At 43.9% G+C, this 27,103-nt stretch overlaps 1 protein-coding gene across 10 annotated transcripts in view; it reads left to right on the top strand.

The window, feature by feature from the left end:
- Positions 1-27,103, top strand: part of SCN5A (sodium voltage-gated channel alpha subunit 5) — a 210,881-nt gene that overhangs the window by 9,777 nt on the left and 174,001 nt on the right. Inside the window, exons 1-2 of one of the 10 annotated variants that reach the window (XM_068175249.1) lie at positions 276-457; positions 2,846-2,910. The exons of 8 other annotated variants lie outside the window; for them this stretch is intronic. The gene's annotated coding sequence lies outside the window, so the exon portion shown is untranslated. Of the gene's footprint in view, positions 1-275; positions 458-2,845; positions 2,911-27,103 lie in introns of those variants that run through there. One more of the 10 variants, XM_068175245.1, reaches the window with a different exon arrangement.

The following is a 27,103-nucleotide window of genomic DNA, read 5'->3' as shown; positions in this document are numbered from 1 at the left end:
TCCTCCTCGCCTCACTCTGCAGCAGCTTTTGCCTTCCCTGGTAAATCAAACCCACCCTCTGCAGATCAAAATTCTTCTTTCCCTGTGTCTTTGCGTAGGGTGTTGGTGTCCAAGGTGTGGTTTCAGAGCTGACAATTGGATAAAGTCTTCAGGAATCATGCTTGGGGAGTGACATGGATGTGTGCTGGCTGCCTTTTTTCTTGATGGGCAGAAACAGGGTGTTGTGAGCCCAAAGGATAGAGGATGGTGGTGCAAAGCAGGGAACCATCATGAGGATGTCACAGGCAGACCCAGTGCAGAGGCTTGGAACCATCATGAGGATGTCACAGGCAGACCCAGTGCAGAGGCACATAATGAGCTGTGCCCAGTTCCCTACAGTGTCCCTGCTGGCCCAGCAGGCTCTAGGAGGAATGGAGCAGGAGGGAACTTCATGAAGCATTGTTTTAGAGTTTCAAAGGTCACAAGGAGCCAGGGAAAGCACAGGAATTGGCATCACAGCACTGAAAATGGTGTATTTGAGTGGCAAGCTGGTGCCTTGATTTGGTTTGCAGTGGGTGGTCTAAGAAAGAAGCTTTATTTCTGTTAGAGAGGTTACTTTTGAGGGCTGTTTGTTTGCCAGGATTAGGAGGAAGGTGGTTTAAAACATATTTTGGAGGGATTATCAGTGTTGTCCCCATCAGTCCCAGCACCCCTCATGCCCCAAAACACAGAGGCTATTTCATGGCTGAGCCCTTTCAGGGAGGTCCCTCACCCCATGCACTCCCTTTGGACACCTTGATTTTCAGCTTCTCATCCCTGGGCCGATACCTGCTTTGTGCTGACCAGCACTGCACAGCCACACAGCTGCCAACAACCAGGCCTGGGCTTGAGAGGTTTGTTTTCCAAGGTGGGGCTGGTGCCAGCTGCACTGTTTTTATGGTGTGGCGGTCCCTGGTTTCAACCCTGCCTTAACTTCTGTGAGCCTGTTGTGTTATCCCTTCCCAACAGTAACCCAAAGTCCTGCTCAGGCAGCAAACAACCTGAGCAGCAGCCTGGAGGAATGGCCTTGCAAGGGAATTATCTCCTCTCACTTCAGTGGTCCAGAGTCCCACCCTGAATGCAGAGCACCATCATTTCATGCTTATTTTAAATTGTGCCAGCTGAACATACATGCTGGTTTGCAGGACCATGTGGCCCAGGGCAGGACTCAAAAAGCAGCATCTCGCACATTTGGGTCTGTGGAATGTCAAATACATTGAATATTTTCTTCCCAATGCCAGTTTGAAAGCTAGTTTTATAGTCACAGCTAACATTTCAAATGTTTGAGTCGTTCCCTGGTACATGATTTCTTCCAGGAGGCTCCTACAACTTTACTGAATGTGAAAGTTGTGATTAGCATGGGAGATAATTGCTTATAGCAACTACACGATGTATTAGGCTACCCATCAGTCTTGCTGTTAGAGCACTCTGCAGAATTCAATAAGCAATATTATTTACTCTGTTGTCTTTAGGAGCTTGAGAAACTTCCCAAAATGTCTTATAATCCAGGAAAAAGCTTTGCTGCAGAGCAAGTTTGCTTCACTGATTGCATTTCTTCACTTTGGTTACTGAATGGCAGGCTAAAAATAAATTTTAAAAAAACCAAACCAGTATTGAGATCAATCGCTAATTGATTTTGACTTGTCATATCCAGTTAAAAGCAGAACAAATGCTTTCTGAAATGTTACTGATGTTCTGGAGCTTTGTAAAGCTGCATATGAGAGAATGCATCAATAGCAGAGTGTAAGATCTCTTAATTTGGGCTTCATACAGAGTTTTAGGCACATAAATGTCAGACTAAAGTTCAAGGGTTCATCAGTGTCCTGTGAGGATCTCCAATGTCAATGAAATTCCTAGTAAAACTGTCCTGTGAGGCTTTGCTGCCTGCAAATGTTGGTTTCTTGAAACAAAAGTTGCATGGACTGTTGAAGAAAAGGCCTTCACAGGGTAAAATTGCGGCTGAAGAGAGTTTCTGAGCAGGAAACAATGAAGGAGCTGCTGTGGGATCTGCCAAGCTCAGCTGCTTTTCTCCAGCAGTGAGTCAGCTGGGGACACCATCCTGGAGGGCAGGGACAGTCTGTGTGGCTGTCCCCACACCTCCAATGGGACTGAGGGCTTGGGTTGCATCCCCACTGCTAGAGGTGTTGGAAATCACTTTCCCAGAAGCAGGAGGGCAGGCAGGGACCAGCCCCCCTGTGCTGTGCTTGGCATCACCCTGACAGCTCCCCATCCTCACCCTCCCTCTCCAGAAACACCTCCTGGCTCACTCTGCTGAGGCTGCCGCTTTTCTGGACGGTTTTCCCTGGACCGCCAGCCTTGTGCCTTTGAGGGGGGATGTAGGGAGGGGAGAGCCAAAAAAGAGGACAGCCTATTTTTAGGCTGACTATCTCCCACTCCCTGGAAGGCTGGGTGCCAATTAGGTGGTGTGGCGGGGTGACGCTCGCCTGTCTGTAATGCAGAAAGGGAGCAGAGCTTTGAGACATCTTTCTGTACCAAGGGACCCCGAGCCTGTCTAGATTTTTGCAGTAATGTTTATTTTGTGCTGTTGCATCTGCTCATTTTTATCTGGATAGTTTCCTCCTCCCTCCCATCACATTTTATAACAGAGCTCCGTGCACGCCGTGTTGTGTGTTGGTGTTTTGAAGCCCAAGCAAATGATTTTGGCTTGTGCCTTTCTGTTCCTTTTGTAGTGGGATAAGAAAGAAAAGACTGGAAAATTTAGGCTTAACTCCATAATTTAGAGATTATAAAGCCATGAAATAAAACTGTGATCATCTACTCTGTCTCCAGAATAGCAGAGGGCTCCTCATAATTAGTATTTTTTCAGCTACAGCATGTACTGTCAAGAAAAGAGGAATTGAGCAGGATGGATTTTTCATCCTTCAGTCTTTGGTAGGTTATTAGTCTTTGGTAAAGCATGGTTAAATGGTTTTCTTTAAAGTGTGCACATTATGCCTAATTAATATTTCTTTTGTTCCAGTTCTTGACCACTGTATTTCTCCTATATTATTCTGACAGAGTGCAAAGTACTCTGTAATAAGGAGAGAAGTAGTAACGTTTTAGCTGTGTTTGTCCAAGGGTGCTGCTACTGTGATTAATTAATCCCTTTCCATTTCCTTTGGTGTTATCGAGCTCTTTGCAGCATTTACTATGAGCCTGATTTCCAGCCCATAATTGTCTTTAATGATACTTCCCTAAACCTTTCTAATTTATCAGCACAACCCTTGTGCTTTGGATATCAGAACCAAAATAAGGTAGTGTTCCCATCAGTTTCTATCACTGTCCCCTGAGCCCTGATTAACCAAACCCTGCATCAGCTCTTTTGCTCTTTCCCCCAGAAAGCAGAAATGTTTTCAGTTCCTCACATCTTTCTGTGATAAAACACTGCCACAATTGTGGTTTTCTTCTGGTGCTTCACCAGTGTCCCAGTACTTTGGAAAGCAGCACTGACATTCAGAGTACATGTTGGCCAAATCTGTAGGAACTCTTGGATTCAATTATCTTAACTTGTTGATATAGAGAGTCTAGCTAAAGAAACCAGAGTATTTTAGACTCCTTTGGTACATCTTTATCGCTCTTAAGTGCGAAATGACATTCTCAGCATATTATTGCTCCATTGCATGGATTTTTCCCCAGTACAGAACAGAAATAGGTATTGAACATTTCTGCCCTTTCTGTGCTGTTGTGTCTGACGGTACTTAAAGGATACGTTTTGTTCCTTATGTGTTTGAAAAGTTCCTTCTTGCCCTTAAAAAGGCCAGCAATTTCTCTAGCTGCAGTTTTGCCACTGATTCTTTCTATTCTAACACAAGAACCTGTGTTACATGTTGCCATGTTATTTTTGACTTCCTTTCTTTTTTCTTTTTTTTAAGAAGGCATTTTGCATCTGGAGTGTGTGCACCATTTTGATTGTCATAGGATAGGAGGTAAAAACTTTTTTGAGTTCTTTCAGTGTCCAGGAAGAGAGACTGCACAGGCTCTGCCCAACATGGCCAACACAGGATTGGAAGGATGAAGCTGATATTTGGAGAGAACTGGGGAAATAGAAAGGGAAAATTCCCCTACATCTCATTAAAGGTGAAATTTTTTCCCTGCAGAAACCCTCAGCAAAACAGGTCTGCTTCACATCACCAAAGCTCAAAGCATCCCTTTTATTTAGGGACAGACTAAGGTGGTTTTAAGCCTCCAGATATTGATACATGACAGTCTGGTACATGTTCCCACATTGTGTCATATGATGGCAACTACAAATACCCTCTTTTTCCCCACAAAATATGGTTGTGATATCATTCCACCTTCTTCTGTGTTTCTGCTGGCAGCCCACACATCACCGGGGCTTAGAAAAATGACACCAGGGTCAAAACCTGAATCATCATCCTGCAGCCACTGTCCTTCTGCAGCTGAGCAGCAAAGTGCTCCTCTTTGCCTTCATCCTTAGCTGGAGACTGCAACAAAACAGCACCATGGGGACACTCTGTCCTCAGCACACTCTTGCTGGGCTGAAACACTCAGGACTTTGGGAGAAGTTCTCTGCTTTGTGGGTAAACCCAGGCTGGGAGGTGAGCTACAGCCCTGGGTCACTGAGCTGAACACCAAGGTCTGTGAGGAGGAAGGAAAACTTCCCAAATCCCATTTGAAGCCCTGCAGAGCAGGGAGGTTTTCTTTCATTTGCTGGAAGCATCAGAATTCAGTCTTTCAGATCTCCTGATACTGGGGTCCATTAGCAAGACACACAAGTCTTGGCTTTGACTGAACAGGAACTCAGGGCTGATGCATATTTATTTATTAATATTTTCTGTTTCGTGCTGCTGATTGTCCCAGATGCAGAGGAGGGAAATGACTTTCAAATGAGAAGATTTTTCTTAAGCCTAGAGCATAGCTGTACTTGGAATGCAAACTTTAATCAGTTGCTTGATAGAGAAATATGTAATAAAAGTGCAGTGTCTGCTGGGTTCCCTCTCATCCCAGTATCAGCTGTAGGATTGTGTCCCTTGGAAGAAATATGAATTATGTGCAAAATAATTTAGGCTCTTTGTAACAGTCTTGCTGCAGAGACCATCTACCTTTCTTGTGTGCTTATTTATCTTATTTATCACAGCAGTGGTAAATATTAATAATAGAGATAAACGTGGCTTGGTGGGGAAGCTGTGCTTCACTGACTTTTTTGGGGGAAGTTGAGTATTTATAGTTTGGAGATTTTCTAAGTCTTACTCTTGCATTCCAGTGTCTGCTTCTTCAGTTCAGCAGCAGTTGGGTTCCTGGTTCTCAGACACAGGAGTGTCCTTAACCCCAAAGAGGCATCACTTCTTCCAGCAGCCCAAATCCTCTTGCCCCGTGCACCTTGCAAGCAGTCACAACCCAAGCATGAGGAAACTCCACTCAAGAGCAGCACTATCTCTCTGTGGCTGATTTCATGAGCTGTTGAGGGTCCATATCATCCTTCCCATCCCACTGTGCCCAAGGGGGAGCCCAAACCCTGAGAGTTTTTGCTGTGCACCTAAAAAAGAATCCTGGGTGCTCCTGTAAATGGTTGCAGTAAAGAGCTACTGGAGGAGGCTATTTTTTTTTTTTCAGGGCAAAACCAGAGAGGCTACTTAGCATACTTTTACATGCTGCTAATGTGGTTTTATTGCTTCTAGGACCTGACCTACTATCGTTATGTGCTGCTGTGGATGCTTTTACTCATTTGGAGCTGGTCCAGGGATCTCTAATGGGGCTCTGCACTGCATGACCTAGGTGTGCTCAGCATGACACCATCCCCTGCACTGGGAGAGCTGGTTTATCACACTGCTGAGGACTGGGAGGATTGGGAAATTGGGTCAGCAGCACGCTCTACCTTGTGTTGGAGTTTGGATCCTGTGGAGTACTGGGTGATGGAGGCAGGGACACCTCTGTTGTCCCCATCACCACACAGGCCACGGGTTTCTTAATGCTCTGTTGTGGACTTGCTTTGTGCACACAGAGCACTTCAGTCCAAGCACTGGGACATGGGGATGTGGTGAGTTGTGAGTTGTTCCCCACTGCTCCTAATGAGAAAACCAACAGATTCCAAGTTAGAAATGGACAAAGAATGGCTTTTGGGATTCACCTTTCCCTGCACTACTGAGCCTGGGACTCTTGCAGCCAAAATAATGAGTCTTAACATTATCCCTGTAGCCCTATAAGCATTTCCCTCAGTGGTATATTTAGCAACATAAATTATGTTTTCTGTGTATTTGGTGCTCCTAGTTTTGGCCTTCCTTCCCACTCTACAGCCTCAAATTGCTGAAGTGATTGTGTGCTGTTGTGCTTTACAAGGTTTCTTGACAGCTATCAGCATTTTACATTTCATACAGCTTTCTACTTTTTTTTTTCCCCTCCATGTATATAATGCTGATCCAGGCAATAACGTCTTGGCTGCAAGGGCAGCTTCTTTCTGAAGTGCTTAAATGCAGACTGAGAAAAACTTATTTTGATGAGCAGTGACTTCTATGCCTGAATATCTCATAGAGACCTAATCTGTATTTTGAAAATCTGAATGCCTCTCCTTAGTCACCAAAGTAGCAATTTTATATTGGAATTGGCAAAAACATTTGTATCACAGAGGTGAAGTCTTTGGATGACAATGTGATTTTACTGTTGGGTGCTGTGACCAACAGCACATGTCTTTAGATTTAGGCTAAAGGAGAGGTTCACACCTTGTGTTACTGGCCATGATTTTTAAGTGTTATTTTTTAAGGGCAGGGCATTGATTGTCCAGACACCGTTCCTGGGTTTTATTGTCTGTGGGACTTCACTTGTTTCTCCAGGAGAAAGGAATGGGTGAAGTCACAACAGAGTGATCACAGAGCTGGAGTGAGGGTCCGACAGTCCTTGGAGACAGATCCACTTGGGCAGGGAAGCTCTGCAGTTGCTCCCAGTTCAGCCAGCCTTGAAGAAGCTTGGGCTGGCCTGAGATAACCTCCAAAGGAGGGGCTGCAGCAGCTGAGGAAAAGGGAATAATAATTTTGGAGGAGAGGAATAGCAATCCAGACACAGGAGAGCCTGTGTCTTCCTGAGAATGGGAGAGCACCCTGAGAGTTGTGTTTGCCTCAGGTACTCTTGAGTTGTCTGAGTGAGGTACCTGGGCTTTCAATGACACTGCCAAACTGTGCTGGAAAAACGAGGCACTGGATTTCAAAGAAGAGAAAATAAGATTGCTGGAAAGAGAAAACCCAAACCAATGAAGCAAAACAAATGAAAAAACCCCTCACCAAAAGGTGTTTAATTGGACAGAAATCATTTAAGCATCCTTTCACTACACGGAGCACAGTTTTTCTTTCTTTACAGAGGTAAAACTGAGGGCAAATTGCATGCCCAAAGTGTGAATGACAAAGCCAGAGGGTTGCCCCTACACCATACACTAGCAAACAAATTTTTTGTCCATTTCTTCAAACCTCCACAGAGAGCTCCAGAAAGCCCCTTCCAGACCCAGGGACCCAATGAAGGGTCTTTCCACCCATACCTTTCCAGAACTTCTGTCTTCACCACCATTCTTTTATTTTTCCCAAATCCTTCCCACTCCTTCCTCGAATTCTGCTTAGGTGAACATTCCCCATTGCCTTGCTTTTGCTTCCTTCCAAGCAGAAGTACCTCCCACCCCAAGAGACAGCACTGGATTCAGTGTTTTCACGGACAGGAGCAGTGTGAGCATTCCTTACATGGTTAATCAGGTGTAGAGAAAGAGCATGACGTGTGTGGCCTTGGGTGACCCCAGACACTGCCAGGAGGTGCCTCTGCCTCTGCTTTGGAGCTGTGTGAACTTGGAGCATCTGTGCTCTCACCATGTGCTTTGCTGATGCAGGATGGCTAAAGTGTGCTGCTTAGGTGATGAAACACAGAAAAGCTTTTGTCCTCCAAGGTCTGTGCTGCTCTCCAGCCCTCCGAACATACCTCTCCTGGGGTCTGCCCAGCATTTTGTCTGCATGGAGTTTGTTGTGCATGTCAAGACTGTGCTGCAGGAGCATGAGAGCATTCAAAGCATGTTGGCATGAGTGGTTCTAACCGTGATCCTAACCCCATATAGGCTCTGAAAATGCACGCTCAGCAAAACTGCTGAAAATGTGCTGGAGAGCTTAGCCACAAGAGTACATCTGTGAAATATTTAAAAAGTAGTCAAAGAGGGGGAAAAGTGAAGAGCAAATGGAGAAGAAAGTGTGCTGCTAGTTCAGCAGAAAAGACAATTGTACCTGCTGGTAGCAAGAACAACTTCATCATCTGATGCATGGAGCTCTTCCAGCTTGTCACAACCAATACTGCGCACCCAAGGCTATTTGTTGCTATTTATTGAGTGCAGGGATCTGCAGCTTCTCCTGGCACATAGGCTGGGCACCAGCTCCTGCCTGTGTGGGTGCTGCTGCTGCTTGGACAGGAGAGGAAAAGGTGAGGATGTGAAATGCCATCGGGGTAACGCTGTGTTTCCCACCTCCTCTGAACTGGGTGTTGATCAAGCCCAAGTGCAATGTCAAGCCTCAAGTATTATCTGCTATTTTGTGAGGAGGACTTAAAAGACACCTATCACCTTACAGCTGAGGTTTGTTTTGCTGTGGCTAAGAGAGGACCAGTTTTTATTATTTGGCAGGGGAGGACACAGGAGCAGCTGTATCCACATCCCAAATGGCAGCTCAAAAGTTGAGCTAAGGAGAAATCTGCATTCAGCTGTAAATGAATAGGAAGACATTAATTATCCCACTCAGCCAAGATTGAGGGGAGATATTTTTCAGAGTATGTGTGAATTCCAGAGGTAGGGTCAGTCTTATGGACACAGCTCAGCTCCATCTCAAAGAGCTGCATCCATACTGGAGTAAATGAGGCTAAAATCTTTCTTGGAGTTTGTTGCTAAGGTCTTTCCTGCTGAATGATGCATGGGAGTGAATCAGCAGTGACATGTGTATTTCATGTGTAATGTGCTCGAGTGGTGTGATTTGTTCAGAAGGCAGATTGCCTCACTATATTCTTGACAAAAGAGTCTTGAAAGTTGGACTCAGTTGAATGTGTTGCAATAATGCAGCCTTGCAGTGCCAGAGACCTGAATGAACTTGGTGTGCTCTCCATTTCCTATCTTCTGTATGTCTGAAAGAAACTCCTCTACAGGCAGAAATAATCCTCCAGGTCACAACTGACCCACAGGACACATGCCAGATAAGATGACAAAGAAAAAAGCCCACAAAACTTTTGTTTAAATCACATGGAGGTAGCTCTGTGCTGAAATTCAGTCTGTTTTATCTTATTAGAGGTAAAATCTTCTGACTTTTGTCAAGCTTCCTGTCAGTTCCAGGAGAGACAAGCAAGCTGCACCTTCTGGAAAAGTATTGCAAAGTAGAGTCATTGGGTTTCATGGTGGAACTATAAAACCAACCATACTGGACTTTGCAATCCAGATTTTTCTCAGCATCTTGACCTGAACAGATCTGTTCACAGGATGAAGGAATACAGAAGTGACAGTAATGAGGAAAGAGCAAATAGATGAGCTCTCCTGTGGGGAAAAAGTTTGTACTAACTTGCCTCCTGACAGCAGCCCTGGGGCTGCCTTCAAGACGAGACTTGCAGGAAATGCAGACAGTAAATCCTGAATCCTAGAGATGGGTGAGCATATGTAGCCTTGAAAATCACAAGCTGGTTAATAATTATGGAGTTTGTTAATGTTTGTTTTGTATACAGACTGCATGGGAAGTGCTCATGAAGACAGGAGAGAGAAATAGAGCACAAGGTTCCTAGAGATCATGGAGACTGACCTTTCACATCTGCACTTACCAACCCAGAAAAAGCAATTCCAAGTGTGATTTGGCCTTCCTGACACCTGAAGACTTGTCCTTCCAATTTTCAAAGCCAGCAGCTTGAGTTTGCCTGTCAGGTGCTGATTTTGAGGTGAGAGCTGTCTCCAGAATCAGAGGTGACTGATGGGAAAGCAGCTTGGCTGTTGAGCAGGGAGATGATCTCCCATTGTGGGCATAATTGTTGCATTCCTTAACTGGGAGAGGAGTGCAGCAAGCCTGCCTCGGTAGGACTTACATGGAAATGGCATTTTTAGGGGAATGTTTGAAATGCATCTTACAGGCACCCAGTTAAACACTCCTCTCAGTCTGGCCACAGGCCAGTTTAGAGTCCTTTGAACTTCTTGCCCTCCAGGCAGAACCCAGAGTTTTCCTACCGACTTCAGGATGCCAGGTCATTGCTCTCCACACTGAAGAGAGCCCAGCTGCCTAAAGTCTCGCCCCCAGCTCTGTTTGTCTCCTTGGCCCTGATCGTGGTTTCTCAGGCTCATCCAAAGGCAGGCATTGTTTTCTGCAGCTTCTGTGGCACTGTGTCCACTGGCAGACCTCTGTTTTTAGCAGGGTTAGGAGTCAGACCACAGCTGGTAGCCAGGCAGTCTGCCAGTGTGCTGGGCACATCAGCCATTTCTCATGATATAGAGCAGCTGAGCTAGATTTTTTTTTTTTTTTTTTTTTTTTTTGTGTGTGTGTAAGCTTTGAAACACGTTGAGCTTGCCATGTGGGAAAAAGTTCTGTTAGTCTCGTGCTTGCCTGCATCCAATTGTGGCAAGGGCACAAGGGTTTGGGAGCATATTTCTGCTCCTGGCTTAAAACTTGCTCTCATCATATTGTGCCTGCATGCACAAAACCTCCTGGTGAGACACCAGGGTCCTGTTTCTAGCTGCAGATCCTCAGTATGGTGCGTGTAGGCAGGGAAATAAAACTAAAACTGTGTGTAAATTCAGAGGGTGCTTCTGCAGCTCTCGTGCACCATATGCTGCTCTCGGGAGAGTAGGATTTCAGCCCGACCATCAGGCTCCTGTGGGAGTGTTTCACTGCTGCTTTGCTGCCCTGGACAGAAGCTTTGCATGAAGTTATTGCCCCTGAACCAAAAGCGGAGCTGAGTGGCTTTCATGGTCTCGTTTTTCTGCGTGGTCCTGCCTTAAGGGGTTGATCCATGTTATCAGTGTGGATTTCCTCCTCTTTCTTCAGGAGCTAAGTTTCAGACTTTACTCTTTCAAGGCAGAAAGTTTCAGACTTTACTCTTTCAAGGCAGAAAAGGATGAGAGAGGAAGCCACAATATTAATCCCTCCATAGACACACTGATTCTGCTTTTCTGAGGTATTATCCAAAGACAGAAAAAATAAAGCTGCCATTGCTTTGAGAGTGGCAAAATTAATTCAACATGATTTTCTATGAGTCTAGTTCGTTTACCTTTAATTCACCCTTCCAAGCCCATGCCTTTTTCCTGACCACTTGTGGGACTAAATGGCAATGTGGGCAATGGCTTTTGAAGATTCCTTTGTGTCCCTAAACTGATGGACATGCTGACTTCCAGCTCTCAGAATGGATATGGGGTTGAAGGTACACCACAGTGGAGGCACAAACTCCCACTGATTTATATTACTTAGCTCTCCATTTCTATGCCATGAGTTTAGTATGTCTGAAATATCTACATGTGTCTCAAGTGTGGTCGAAATTGGCCAATGGATTCAAAAGTTATTAGAAGGGATTAAATGACAGACAGCATGACCAGATAAGCCTTTTTTCCCCAGGAAACTAGGCTAAAAAGGGGGAAAAAACCAAAAAAAAAAACTAGTGCAAGGACTCCTGTGATGTCCTCTCTTTATCCTGCTTTTTTTCACTGTCTGGGGTAGTTAATACTAAAAGCTCTGAGTATTTACAAAGGATTGATACAGCATAAAAAGCAATGGGGCTCTCCTTTCCTCTGACTTTTTATTTACATTACACCTGTAATATTGAATGTCATCAGTCCACTGATGTGAACCCTCCCACCAAGCCCCCTGTGTCAGCAGCTGAAATTGGGTGGGTGTGAGAAGTGGTTTGGAGTTACCCACATCTGAACCACCCCTGCCCAAAACAGGATTAAACTTCCAGGAGACAGGCCCTCTGGATTTGTCCCTGTTTGTTGAGGGGCTGTGAGACGAGCCAAGTCATTTTTTATCCTTGAGCAGCTCATGAAGGCTATGCTGCTTCTACTCAGTCAAGGTGTGAAGGTTGAAATATTTCAGTTGAGTAGGTAAAATAGGCTGTGCCTGTCTCAGCCTCAAATACACCCTTGACTGGAACATTTCACAATGGACAATGTTTTGCAGCCTAGAATCTGCCAGTGGTTGCAAACCTTGGGAGGTGGGGAAGCCCACGAGTGGCTGTGCTTGGGCTCTGGGGAAGAGGATGCCACTTTGCATGCCCAGCAAAGCTGGTGACCCTTTGATCCCTGTGCACATCTCAGAGCAAACTCAGTTGACTGGGATCCCATGATCCCAGAGGAGTGCTGGGGAAGGGTTGGATTTGATGGAGCCTTTCATCTGAGAGAAGAGGGCTGGGAAAATACTTAGCCTCAGATGCAAGAAGGAAAAGAGTTAAAGCCTGTGCAGGTATTAAGACTTGGAATTTAATTTCAAGCTAAAGATAGATAAGTTCCTGGAGATGAATCTTGAAATGTGAAGAAAAAGTATGAAATTATGATTTGGTGTTCTGGTTATCTTGGTATTTCTAGCCCAATTTTCCATGTTCCTGGTTATATAGCAGAGAAAAGCTGGTACAGCTTTTCAAACAGACACAGAAACCCAGAAATAAAAGGAATAGCTGTCAGTGAACCTGCCACCCCCATACACAAGTCCAGTGAGGCAGCTGGGCTGTAGTGTTCCTCCCTCCCTTCTGCTCCTGTGACATCCCTGTTGTCCCAGCATGTCCTTCAAAGCATTGCTGGGGCCCACGAGGTGGCTTTGAAGAGCAGGATGGGGAATGACCTCCAGCTGACAGCCTGGAGAGACTGTCTTGTCCTCCTGCACCAGCAAGGCTGGGGTTCTAGTATTTTCTTAGCATTCTCAAGGACTAGAGGTTTGATGGCTCAGAATCAGTGCCTTGAACTCTTATTTGGAGGAATCTGGTGGTGGAGGTGATGGGTAAAGGGGTTGCTTGAGGTGAGGGATGCCAGATTAAATTCACGCCTGCCAAGGGAAAGGTTTCACCTGGTGCTGTTTGGGCTTTCAGACCTTCTGAGCATGTCCCACCCCAGCTCAGGGTGCAGCTGCACTTTATATATGGGGAGGCAGAGGATGATGGGCTGCAGGGAAAAAGCTTTGGAAAGATGGGATGCCTTCATCTGGCTGGTGGAAGAGGTAAATAACCTCACACTTTTCTGCCTTTTGTCAATCCACAGAGTGTTTGTCCAGTGCAAAATAATTTCATCTGGTGCTACTGTCAAAGAACAAAAAATAGCAACAGGAATTTTTTTGGGGCTGGGCTTCAATTTAGAGGCTAAAAATGTTTGGGCAGAGTTGGAAATCCTTCCTTGCCCTTCCCCCTCAGCTGGGCACTTAACATGGTGAAGGAATGCATGATACCCTGCCTAGTCCTGGGGATTAGTAATTTACTTTGTTGTCTGTGTTAATCTAAAGCCCTGGCGATGCAGCAGAACTTCAGCCAAGTTCCTCCTTGGAGGAGTTTGGGAGGAGGGAATTTATGTGGTGTGTGATACAAAGCTCTGTGCTAAGAAGGGCCATTGTCTGTGACCCTGCTGTCCTGGAGGGACCAAGCTGCCCTTGCCCTGCTCCATCAGATGTGCAGCTGGGGGGAACCCCCTGTCCCCCTGCAGCCAGGAAAAGCTCTGAAAGCAGCTCTGTGTCAAAAAGCAGCTTCCCAGCTGAAGTCTGGTATTCCCTCTGCTCCTGGGAACTGCAGAGCTGCTGCCTTTTGGTGACTTGCTCTCCAGAGGCTGAGAAGAGAGACTTTCTGCTCCTGTCTGTGCTGGTTCATTGGAGAGCTGGGTCTGTGCTCCAGGAGTGGCTCACTCCCCTGCCTGAAGATTGCAAGGTCCCTTACAAAGCACCTTATGCCTCTACCCAGGCCCTCATCCCTTGGCAACGTTTATCCTGCTCAAGGTTCTGCCAAGTGCTTCTCCCACCCCAACCCCCTGCTGGAACAAGCTCACACCCATTGTTTTCCTTTGCTGCTAATTTGTGGTGGTTTGTTTTTCTTCCTGTGCCGCAAGAGGTACTGCCTGACATAACCTAACTCTGACAGACTCCTGATAGCAGCTCCCTCCCACCCTCCTCATTCCCGTTCATCTTGTGGCTCATTTTGAAATTGCTATTATTTCATCCCTCTGGGGCACCAGCTAAGGCTACCCTGATGATGGATGCTGCCAGACCAGATGCATAAATATTAAGAAAGCGGAAAGAGCCAGACCTGCAATTTCTTTGTGCAGAGCAGGGATGAGGATGCTCTTCTTACAGCTGAGCAGCACAACTGCAGTCTGAGCTCCAGGTTTAGAAGGCTGTAGATGCTGGTTAAAATGAAGATTTAACTGTGGTTAACCAGCTTGTGGTCGGGCAGAGAAGCAAGGATGCTGGTTACACTGGAAAGTTTTATTAGACTGCTGCTGGGTTTGTCCAGCACATGGGGCTGGTCTCAGTTGTACCTTGTCTGAATTCTGATGCTGGTAGTGCAAGACACTTTGTGACTAGATGATTTTTTTCACAGTTTTCTGAATTTTGACATGAAAATATTGGACTCTAGTAATTATTATGCTATCAGTCTGGTGTGTAAGGCTTGTAGTGCAGTGTCACAACTCACTTACCTATGTGCCCCCCTCAATAAATCATTATGGGTTTGCATGGAATTGCCACAGAGGCTTGGTGCTATCAGAAATATTCAGATACTGAAGAAAAAAAAAATCTTGATTAATGCTGAGTTAGCTGTCTTCCCTCTAATGCTGTTTCCAGTTCAATGGATGTCTTGATAATGGGGTTTGATCTGAAGGCCACAGACTTATTGATGGTCACAGATCAAAATACCATCCCTGCTAATAAATTATGCTCCTCTCTTTCTGCTAAGAAGTGCAGCAAGAAACATCATCTATAAAAGCAAGGAGAAAATCTAAGCAGTCCCAACAAAGACTCATAGCAGCACTACTCGGGGCAAGAGCCCACACAATTGAAGTACATTTCCAGAAGGGAAATTTGGGAAATGCAAATTGGATGCTGGTGCTGCATCTTTATTTTGGACCCCACAGCATAGCAAAGCTCATGGTGTTTTTTTCCTTCCTGTCCACATCCTTCTGCTCATCTGTCCCACCTTAGGTCAGATATAGCTTTGGGAATTTGAGGATATATAGCTCAGAAATAGCTTTGAAAAGACACGGGATATTCTTATGGCTCAGGGCTGCAGCTAATAGTACAAAGAGTTTTTGATTGACTAACATCAGCTTAATGTTCACAGTCTCCAAAACATCATCTCTTTGTTATTATCTATGAACACTGAGAGCAAGGGCTGTTGGTGTGGTCACACAAAGATCTCAACAATCCTGCACCCAATCCCAACTGAGAAAGCTGGCATTTTTTAGAATCAGGGACTATGAATAAAAAATAACCCTCATCTTGCTAGAGGTCATCTCTCAAGATTTGCATGGAGTATCCTAGTGATATTGCTATGCTTCCAGTGATCTCACTTTGTCACTTCTCATGCTCATCAGGAAAAAAAGAAGTTCATCAATTTAATATTTTCCAAGACTATTAACTTTCACTTACAAAAAATGTGCAAATTACCTTTCTCTATTTAAAACTAGCAGTCAGGACCCATTATATTCCCTGTAGCAGGAGACATCACATTCCAGACCATACAAAAAAACCATCTGAAGTTCCAAATTTCCTCACTTCAGTCCACACACACCACCAAATCCTAGCATCCAGCTGTTTGCAGAGCTGCCTGTAGTTTCCTGAAGATGAAATCTTTTGCTTTGTGGGAACCTTTGAGCATCCATTAAAGCTCAGATGATGGATCAGAGCAGATTGTGTGATGCTGCCCATCTGCCCATCGGATGCCCGGGCTTACTTTTTAATAAGAGCAAGGAGCTGGTTGTAATGTCATGCAGTCATAATTCTTGGCAGTTGCTGTAGTTCATATGTTTATTGGAAGCTGAAGCTTTGGAGCATTTTTCACATGTCTTTACACTTCCTGCTGTAGTGCTTGGGATTTTTTTTTTTCTCAGCTGAGCTCTCAGGGTCCCAAAGCCCTGTTTATTAGGGAAGAAACCATGTGTCCAGTGGAGTGTTTCATGGAGGGAGTGACTACACTGAAAAAAGGTCAACAAATCCAGGAGCACCTGCCTGAGCAGTGCATGTTTGTAAACTTAGAGGGGTTTTGGGTATTTTGAAAGGGACAGGGAGATAACTTTTCCTGTAAAAGAGCTGAGTATGGAATTTTGGGGGTAATCTGAGAGATGATGGACTCTCCCTTAGAGAGAAGACGAGTTATTTCAGACTGACTGAGGAGAAGGCAGCACTTTCTGCTGTCTGAAGTGGACTGCAATTAAATAATCTCTCAGGCATTTAGGGTTTGCACTGAGGCTTGGAAGCACAGTTTGAAACAGAGGAGACTATAGGGCAGCTGGAGTCAGGGGAGAGTTTCTAGCTGGTTCATCCACAACATTTCCTTGCACCACATGCTGTCTCAGCCACATGGACACCTTAGGAGAAGGCTTCAGAAGTTCTGAAGGAAGTATGTCCCTCCCCAGTCCTGTTCTCCACCCCCTGTGCCATGGCACTGATTGTTCAGCACCCCTGTCACCTAAGTCAGGCTGGCATGTTCTTCCAGCCATGAAATGAGGGCAGTGGTCCTTGCTGTACAGTGATGAGGGAGAGGAGATGCTCCTGGGGCTTCACAGCCCTTGATGTGGGCTTTGGAACCTGCAGGGAGGATGATTTCCAGGCTTTTCTGGGGCAGCCCTGAAATGCAAGAGACAAGATTCAGAAGCCTCCCTCATTTCTTCTTTTCCCATTGCTTCCATCTCAATTTAGGATGCAGGGGAGCAGCAATAAGAGAGGATGCTTGGAATCCCCACTCTTACAGCCCCAGCCTCCTGAATAAGCAGAGTAATGCTGGAGTTTCCCCTCAGGAAGGTGACATGGTATAAAATTTCTTCTAGGACAAAATTCCTTCTCTTAATAAGACCCCCATTTAAATAATCCAAGTCCCAGAGCTGAGATGCAGCTGGCCCATGTGCCCAGGAGAGCATTTCAGAATACTTTTACCCAACAGTTGGTCTGAGATCAAACAGACTTGGCATCGCGCTGTTTCCTGGATAACACGCCGTCATTATTTATTCATCTGAATCAAAGTGCTTGATGTTTTCATGCTATCAGTTAGACAGAGCCATATCGTCTGCCTCCCCCTTTTTATTTTTTTATTAATTTGTTGTGTTTCAAGAAAGTTTTGAAGCTGTTGCAGTGGGAAATCCATAGCTTAAGTGGCAGCTTGCTCATCTTTTATTTATTTTTGTAATAATCCTGTTGTTACTCATTCAAAGCTCCAAAAGATCCTTGTCCTCAATCAAAAGTTTTATGCTTGGATGAGGCTGTAATGGTGACTTCTAGAAAGCATGATTTCCTGGCTTTGAATAGGTACTGGTGTTTATTTTTTTTTTTCCTTTGTGATTTAAAGAGATATCATGTGTTTGGGCAAAAGCAAGTAATTTGAATATTGATTTTTATATTTCGATTAAGGTGACCATATAAAATTCCCAATTATTTAATCTATTTTAAAAACACAAACACAGGAATGCCAAGCCAGTGGGAGAACCAGCAATGGGATTAGGTTGATTTCTGGCCTGTTCCCCATCATTCTTGGAGAGAAAGTGGTTTTTTTCCCCCTATGAAAAATAATGATTTTCTCTGATAAATGTGTTCCCTTTTCAGTCTGGAGGCTTCTTTGTTGCAGAAAGAAATTTGTAACTCAAAGTAGATGCTCTTTACTTAAACGCTTCTCTATTGGAAAAGCATTTTTCCATAGAAATAGAGTTTCAATAGGAAAATTTGCAGTCAGCTGTTCTACACTACAGGCAATTCTGCTCCCCCTTCCCCTCCATAGGGTGGTTGCATACAGAACCTGTCCTTCTGCATATCCATACCAGTGCTGTGGTTTCATAAGCACATTTCCCTATTTTTGAAATGTTTTCCTGTCTCCTGTTTTTGTGTAAAACATCCTCACAAAGAGGGAGGATGATTAATTGGAAACTCCAGAGGAAACTACAAAATCAATTGCACTCAAAGAACTGTCTAATGCAGAAACTAAACAAATAAAAACCCCCAGAGCATTATATGGGTTTTTTCCCTATCCTTATTCTGTCATCAGGCTTTTAACTGTTACTTAGAAGATTTTTCTGACATTAAACTATAACCTTTTATGTTTCACCTTATTAGTGCTCTGCTGCACATTATCTGTGAACACAATAAACAATATTACAAAAAATAGCCAAAAACTCTCTTGATGGACTGTAGTTATCGGGACCATTTACACCAAAAGGAGTTCTGATCTGCAAACTCATTGTGCTTCTTTATAAAATTAATCCATCAGATTTTCTGCTCATAAATAACCGTGAAATGACTGAACTTTAAAACATAAGACATCTTATGTGCTAAACCTCATGGAAGAATAATCTCTTGATAAATTTAGTTTTAAAGTAACGGAAGCATAGATGATTGCAATTCTATTTTCAGACGTGCACGGTAAAACTTTTCTATTTTGTTTGTAGCAAAGCCAGTTTAAGCCAGGACCTCCAAATGAAGATGGGGGTGTGAGAACAAGCAGGGTTGGTGGGGTGAACAGTCCTGGCCCTGGATTTGGAGGCAGTGAAGATGAACCCAGATTATATGAGATTAAATGTGAGATTTGGGCTGGTTGGTGCTGATGGCATCACCAGTCGTGTCAGAAAGTCTGGAAGAGCAGGGCCTGTGTCTCTGCTCTCCATCTGCTTCACCAGAAGCAGAGCACACTGAAACAATCAGATCTGGGATCATTCTGTGTGCATTGGGTCAAACAGAGGCAGTGGTGTCTGTGTGATCCAGGCAATACCTAAATAAGGGATACAGTAGGCCAGGCACTGAGATGTGCTTTGGGTATGTAAGGAGAAAGGAGGTAAGATGAATCAGCAGAACTCTATTTTTCAGCCACTGTGCGGCAAAATGTGAAGCATGTGAACTGGGATTTCCCATTACTTTGTTAATATGAGTATTCAATTTAATTTCGATTCATCTGGGAGAATCATAAATTGTAAGAATTGAGAGGATCAGTAATGCTTTTAATGGTCTGATCTTACAGGCTTGATATTCTTCTTGCTTGGGCCTCAGGGCTGGCTTGCAGGCTCTCCTGGGAGCTTTGTGATGGTGTTTTATACAGCTCCCTTTGCCAGCAACATCCCCTCAGGGGACAAAAAGGTGAGGCAGAAGTCAGACTTGAGGACCTTAGGGGTCTTTTCCAGCCTAAATGATTCTGTGATTCTAAGTCATGCTGAAGTCCAAGGCTGCAGTGCAAAGCTCCAATCTGCTCTGCTGTGACCGTGTCTTCCAGGACATCCTTCAACTTCTTTGTAGCTCAGTGACTTGAAGAAAAGGGAGAGGCACAATTTCCATAAAGGATGGTGTGGATTAACCTTGTCTGGCTGCCAGGTGCCCACTAAGCTGCTCTCTAACTCCATCCTCCTCAGACTGGATAAACCCACCCTAGATGGCTATTAAAAGCAGTCTGATACAAAAAAGATGGCTAATAGGCCCTTGGAGGGTGTGAAATATATCCTGGAGACAGGGACAAGGGGAATCTGTGAAATGCCATCCAAATTTGATTTTTGCTTTCCTCCACTTCATTTCTCTCTTCTTTGTCTGACAGTAGAGGTGGGCTGGAGAGAGCTGGGGTCTAAGACAGCCCTTCTGGAGTTAGAAGCTTTGAGAATAATTTTGGAAGGAAAGTAGAAGGGATGAGTCTTTTGGAGCCAGGCTAAGCATTTATTTGGGGAGAGAGGAGCAGTGCCATCCCACTTGCTCTGCTTTTCAAATAATTGTATGCTTTGTTACAATCTGCAAGACAAGCCCAAGACTAGAATAGGAAAGTGGCTGTGAGCTAGGACAGATGTGCACTTTCAGCTCTGTTTAGGATTGTTTTGTCATTATCCCCCAGGAGTCATGGGTGCCACTAGCCCACATTTCACTCTACTTTTAAAAATATTGCCTCAAAACCATTTCTGTCCATGTAAGTGCACAGTCCAGACCTCAAACACCCCTTTAATTTGTAGAAATGAAATGTAAGGCATTAAATGTTTTCTAGATTTGTGAATCTGTAGTGAGTCTGAGAGTATCAGGACAGCCTGTGTGACCCCGTTTCTGGGAACAGCGTGGTGGTCATTGACTAATTAAATGTATCCTGTTTGTTAGAACTGAAGATCTATATTATGTTCCAAAGTAATTGTGTGCACTGGAAAGCTGTTGTAGAAGTGTTGGGGTTTGCCATGCGCTGGAATGGAACAGTCCTTTGGTCCATTCCTTTGCAATCATGTGGTTAGAGGTGGCTGGTCTCTATTTTTGAAAAGAGTCAAGGCAGAAGAAAAACTAAGACCCCTCACACACCTTGCATCGTATTCCACAATGGTCTGACTTTTGGGTGGGGGGACATCTCTCAGTCCAGATGCCCCTGCTCTGTCAGAGAAAAGCAAACAGGCAAACGTAGACACAGCGTTCACAGGTACCTACAGGCACGTATCAACACCAGAATTTTGGCGTCACAATAAACAAATGGAATCATCAGAAGCTTTGCTAGGGTCTAAAGCATAGTTTATCTCTCTGAAGTAGACACTGAAAACAGGAGAGATGACTCATGCCCTAGCAGTGCCTATTTCTCCCTGAATGTGTAACATCCTGCGCTTCTTTGGTTTGGCTAATCTATTCCAATCCATCAGAGAAGCTAAATTTTAGTTGATTCATTCTATTCTGAGAATATGAGGCTATTTCACAAGAGTTGCATGTCCAATATATAAATATATATATATATATATATATATATATTAGTCCAAAATATCTAGAATACATTATTTGCCCTAAGTTTAGGAACTACACTTTAGGATGGATTAAGATGCAAGTGGATGTAGAGAGGAGCAGGCAGTACTTGAATCATTAGACTCATGCGTGGCAGATTAAAAATTAACAGATCTGATCAAAATCTTTCATTGACTTGTCAAATTTGTTTTTTAGTTGAAATTGTCTTGAAAAAGCAAAAACAAAATCTGAATGTTCAAGCAGTACATTCTGCATCATTTTAGGACCCTGTCAGGGTAGGTGATGTTATAACTTGTAGACATAGTGTCATCTGGGGACTCTTAACCCCAGTATTTATATGTATATGGGAAGAGGTTAGGTCAAATATTGGATGATCTCTCAGCGGAATTGCTGTTTATCACTGCTATTAGTAATCACACAATCATATCACAGAATATCAAAGGCTTGATTTGAAAGGGACTTTAAGGATGATTTTTTCCAACCCCCCTGCCATGGGCCATGACATCTTCCACTAAACCAGGTTGTTCAAATCCTGTCCAACCTGGCCTTGAACACTTCCAGGGATGGGGTGTCCACAGCTTCTCTGGGCAACCTGTGTCAGGGCCTCCCCACACTCACAGGGTAGAATTTCTTCCTAATATCAAATCTAAACCTACTCATTTTTACTTTACATCCAATCCTCCTTGTTCTACCTCTCATGTGCTTGTCTAAAGCCGCTCTCTTGGAGCTGCTTTAGGCACTGGGAAGTTCTGTCAGTTCTCCCTGGAGCCTCCTCTCCTCTCCTCTCCTCTCCTCTCCTCTCCTCTCCTCTCCTCTCCTCTCCTCTCCTCTCCTCTCCTCTCCTCTCCTCTCCTCTCCTCTCCTCTCCTCTCCTCTCCTCTCCTCTCCTCTCCTCTCCTCTCCTCTCCTCTCCTCTCCTCTCCTCTCCTCTCCTCTCCTCTCCTCTCCTCTCCTCTCCTCTCCTCTCCTCTCCTCTCCTCTCCTCTCCTCTCCTCTCCTCTCCTCTCCTCTCCTCTCCTCTCCTCTCCTCTCCTCTCCTCTCCTCTCCTCTCCTCTCCTCTCCTCTCCTCTCCTCTCCTCTCCTCTCCTCTCCTCTCCTCTCCTCTCCTCTCCTCTCCTCTCCATTGCAGCCTGTCTTCATAAGAGAAGTGCTTCAGTTCTCTGACCATCTTTGTGGCCCTCCTTTGGACCTGCTCCAACAGGTCCAAGTTTTTCCTGTGTTGGGGGTCCCAGATGTGGCTGCAGCATTCCAGGCAGGGTCTCACCAGAGCTGAGCACATTTTTCCACTTGCTGGTCACACTTCTCAAGGTGCAGCCCAGGACATGGTTGGTATTCTGGGCAAACTAAGTAATGAAAAAGTTATTTTTAGGAATAATATTCTTTGAGTTGTTTTGGGTTTTTTCCTTACAGGAAGTGCAAGCAAGTTCCCAAAATATGGAGCTAGTGCATTTTCCATTTATAAAACACTGTGCATTGATACCATTATCAGATATTTCCCTTTCACAGGCCACTTGATGTATTATTTTCTGGTTTTTTCATTGACTGTTTTGTCCCATAAGCTAAATTAAGCAAGGAGCCACAGCAGGATTTGCAATACTGGGCCTCTATTGTATCCTTCCAGTGCATTGTGCCTCAGGCCCAGTTGAGAATTACCAACCACTCGAGCATGCACTGGTGACACATAAATGCATGTTTGGATGTAGCCTGTTAGTAAATGCAATGGCCCCAGCAGTTTTGTTTGGATGATTATATTATTGCTAATTAACAGAAAATGTCATGACTTTTGGAATAGAATTGTTTGTGCAATGAGTTATTTACTCTGAAAAATCCTCCCATGTGAAAAGATGAGGAAATTGTACAGGGGAGAATGGGAGGGATGCTTGGGATGGCCACGGGGTTCTCAGAAGCAGGAGTCTCATTGACATCAGTGGGACATAGCCAAAACCACTCCTGGTAATGTGACTCACTCATATACCTCTAAAATCATCCATGTTCACCACTCTTTAAATGCTCCTCATCATTTGATCAGATGCACTTGGGGTTTTAGTTAGTGTCAGGAGAAATAAAGTTTAATTCAGCTAACCTACCAGCAGTCTTGGTGATAACATTAAAAAACCACTAGATATTTAAAAAAAAATAAACAATGAAAAATCCCTGGCTGCTCTGCCTCCATGTTTCTGTCAGACTAATTTACATAATGGTTTAGAACATTATGTAATTCAAATCAAATCACTGTCAGTCAGCACCAGCATCCATTGCATCTTTTCCATGGAGCTATGCTGAGTGGCTGAAGTAAACTTCTTTGAAAGGAACAGCAGAAGACAAATAATTCAGTATCTCCGACGCCAGGGGTCTGACCCACTGCCTGTTGCAGTCACACAAAATATTCCCCTCGATTGACATGAGCTGAGGATTGCACCCCCAGAACCCATGTAAGCTCTTAACTCTGATTCCTAAACTTGGCAAACAAACCCAGGCGGTTTTCAATCGCAAACAGGCAGAATATCCCTCTCTGGACAGCAATAATCCCTCTCTGTCTCTCGGGGGGGGGAAGGGGGTCGAAATCTCTTCCATCAGAGTAAAAGAACCACCAGCTTTATCCAAATAGTATTGTCAAATTTACAGTGCACTGAATAATGAATCAAATCTTCAATATATTCCAGTAAGAACCAACTCCTTGATAGATTCTGTTATTCTTCCTGAGTCTCTATCGCCATTACCTGAAAAGATAAATTTGCCAGTGCACTTCTAAATCTGTGCCTTTTTATGTTTTTCTCTTTTGTATTTTGTTGCCAAAGCAGTGAAAATGTTCGCCAGTAGCTGGGGCTCCATTAACACCAAAAATTATCCAAAATCCACAGAGACCCTGCATCTTTGTCCAGGGTCACCCACCATCATAGACAGAGATGCTTTCCATGGAACAAAGAGGAGAATAAAGTAGTAGTGACAAAATCTCACAGAACTGGTGTGAATGTCACTTGAGAGTTATTGCTGTGGGCAAGGACAGGTTTGTGAAAAGGTTATGTTTGCCTGGAATAAAGTAGGTGGGAGGAGGAGAGAATTTTCTTGGCTAAGGCATAGGAAAAGGATAGAGGCAGAGAAGGATGGGAAGCTGGCTATGTTGGAGGTGTATGGAGAGGGTGGAGTTTAGTGAAGAAAGTGATTTTGGAGCAAAGTGCTGTTGCAGACTGGCAGGACCTGCTGTTTCACCTCATATCAGCCAGATGCAGGAGGGGGACCTGCCACCTCCCACAGCTTAACTATGTATGGTTTGAGTCTCTCTCCCCCAGCCTTTCACATCCAATTTTTTTCTTGACCCTTCACCTCAGCCTCTCTTTTTTTGCTGTCCCTTGAAAGAAAGAAAACCTAAATTGCTTTATTCACTATTAAAAATGAAGTTTAGTTGTTATGTCATGTTTCCCTTAATTCAGTGCTACCATTGTGAAAGAGGCCCTGGCTTTCCTTCCAGAGTTTCATCCATCTCTCTTAATGTAAACATGTCAGTTCTGATGATTGGCTTTTATGAGTCTATTTGTTTTCTGCTGATGAAATGTGTCTCCATAACCTAGATGGGAGGGGATCAGGAAAGCCTTACCTGTAACTGTGGTAATACATCAGACATCTTTCCAGACCTGGCTCCTTCTTCCCTAGAAGCATGCAGCCAAGATTTTGCTGTCTAGCCTAAAGCTGCATTCTTTCTCTGGCATAACCATCCCATAATGGCACCAGAATATATTTTAATAGCTGTTTTACAGCTTCCTTTATCCGTCTTTATGTCTTTACAAAACACTCTGTGAATAAAATGGACCAGATTTGATATATTTTATTCATGTGAGCATTCAAAGCACCTAGTGGTGTGAGCACTGTGTATTATGTTTGGCACAACATGGAGTTTCCCTGTAGGTTTCTTATTTCTTGTTCAAAAGCCAGTGACTGCATCCTCAGGTGAAAACATCCCTCTTTCTTGGTAGCTCTTTCCAAGCTCTTTTGGTTCAGAGTAGCAAAGGAGAAATCTTTCCCTGGACCTGAAGGCTGTGTAGTTTATAGTAAAATAACTCTGAGGCCAAATTCTAGTTAATTAAAATAGACATGAAAACCTATTGGGTGTAAAGAATTATATTTCTCAGCAAAATATAGAGATCTGCATTGGTAACTGTAATGTGCTGTTTCCCTCTTGCTTATTTATGTCATTTGGTTGCAGAGTAATTTGAAATAAAGACACCTGCAAAGAAAACAGAATATTTTTAGCTCACTAAAAATATTTATCATAAGAGAAGACTTATTGCCAGCATTTAATTCTTAGCAAAAAATTTATGATCCCCAAATACCCTTTCAATATCAGGATGAAATATTCTGAATTCATTTCCTTTAGCACATGTTGGCTTTCTGAAGACTCTGTTTTTTCAGTAAGTCGTTGGCAATGTCAGAATGCCATGATTCTGATGAGTGAGCAGCCAGCAAAACCCATTAAACTGGATTTAAAAGAAGATTCTGCATAGGCAGAGCTGGTCGTGACAAAAGGCCTGTGGGTCTGCGTCTCTGAAGTTTTGTTTTGGACATTTTGTGCTGTTTTGGTTTGGGTTTTCCCAACAATGTGAATGCAATGAGTTCTCTTACATATTTATTTCTGCCCCTGGTCAGTATCCATGGAGAGCAAGAGGTCTTGTTTTGGGAAATGTGTTATGCAATGGTATATCAACCTGCAGGTTGGCCTTGTAACATAGGCAGCAAGAGGACCTCTGGCTCACATCTCCTCCTGTGTCAGCTTGGACAGGTTTCAAAACTGTGCTTTGCCTAGGAGAGCTCCAAGAGCTAAGCATTTCAGCCATTTCTATCAGATTTTTATGGAATACCTTAGTTTTCCCCTGCAGACCTGCCATGGGAGCCTGCCTGGTCCCCACCAGGCACTGGATTCTCCAGCAGCCCTTTTTGCACGTCCACCTTGGAGCTCACCCAACAAGATGTTTCTGGATGAACAAGCATTTACAGATTGCCTTCACAGGGTTCAAAAAGCTCAGTTTTCCAGTTCCCTGCAAGCTTGGTTGCCTTCTAGGCCATTAGTTTAATACCTCAATTATGCACTATCTGGTGTTCATGCTCTGATGTGAAGGTGCTCTTTTTAAAGGAAACATTTCTAGCCAAATATTCTGGGTGCTGAGAGATCAGTTCCCCAGGTTTGACTTCCCTGGGCAGAGCTGTACTGATTTATGGCAGCTAGAGATGTGGCTGATTGTATGTGTTAAGAACATGTGCTGCAAAAACAAGCATTGTTTGTGGTCTTGAAAAAATTATGCCTGTTGGAGAAAAAAGAAACTAACCAAATATCAACTTAAGCAGAAGTAATGGTGTGCTGTGTAAATTTTTGAGGACTGTTTTAATGTGGGCACACAGACCCTCAAAGTGTGTGCTAACAGCAATTTAAATTTTTCAGTTAAAAGTGAATTTCCCATGACACCTCCTCACTGTGGAATGTGAACTGTGGTATAAATATAAGTGGATTAAATCTCAAAATGTTGTTTGTTTGTTTGTTTGTTGTCAGTAAAATTATGAAGTGTGTCTCAGTTACCTAGACTCCTTTAGCTTCTTCATCTTTTTACAAAAAGTCTTTATTTGATCTGAGTTAAAAACAGTTCTCCATGAAGCCATTACTTCATGGCTGGAATAAAATTTCCATGGGATGCCATATCAACTTTTAGTCTTTTTAAATCTTATTAGGTGTGTGTGTTTATGTGTAAATTTATGCATATGAATTTATTAATCTAGACCAGTGACATTAAATTAGATGTGTCATTGCTCTGTTCTTTATTTCCCTAGCCTGCAATTCTCATGTTTTGCTGTGCTCTGCAGGTCAAAGAAAAATGCCAAAGAGATTATATGGAAAAGGAGTGTGTGGGGGGAAAAGATGACTGTGCTCCATGTAGTCTTAGACATTGAAAAAAACCCCATCCACATGACTGTTGTTACCACAGCAGTTAGGAACACAAAATCTTTATTTAATCACAAACATTTCTTCAGCAAAAGGAGAATTTAGGGCTCTGGGATTAGTATTTTGTGAGAGTTTGGACAAGCAGAACTGCAGTGCAAATATCCCTCTCCCCAGCCCGTGGTCTGCAGTAGCTTCCTGAGTGGGATCATGGAAATCAGCAGATGAGGACAGTCCTACTCAAGATGAGCATGTCTGATGCCTTTAGCCTGTGACACTTTCACAGCCTTGATCTTCCAGTTTGGTTCCTTTATTACCCCTGCC

The sequence above is a fragment of the Anomalospiza imberbis genome, chromosome 1 (genome assembly GCF_031753505.1).
Source record: "Anomalospiza imberbis isolate Cuckoo-Finch-1a 21T00152 chromosome 1, ASM3175350v1, whole genome shotgun sequence".
Classification (NCBI taxonomy): Eukaryota; Metazoa; Chordata; class Aves; order Passeriformes; family Viduidae; genus Anomalospiza; species Anomalospiza imberbis.
The sequence above is the reverse complement of the archived record's forward strand: the minus strand, read 5'-3'. Positions and strand labels throughout refer to the sequence as shown.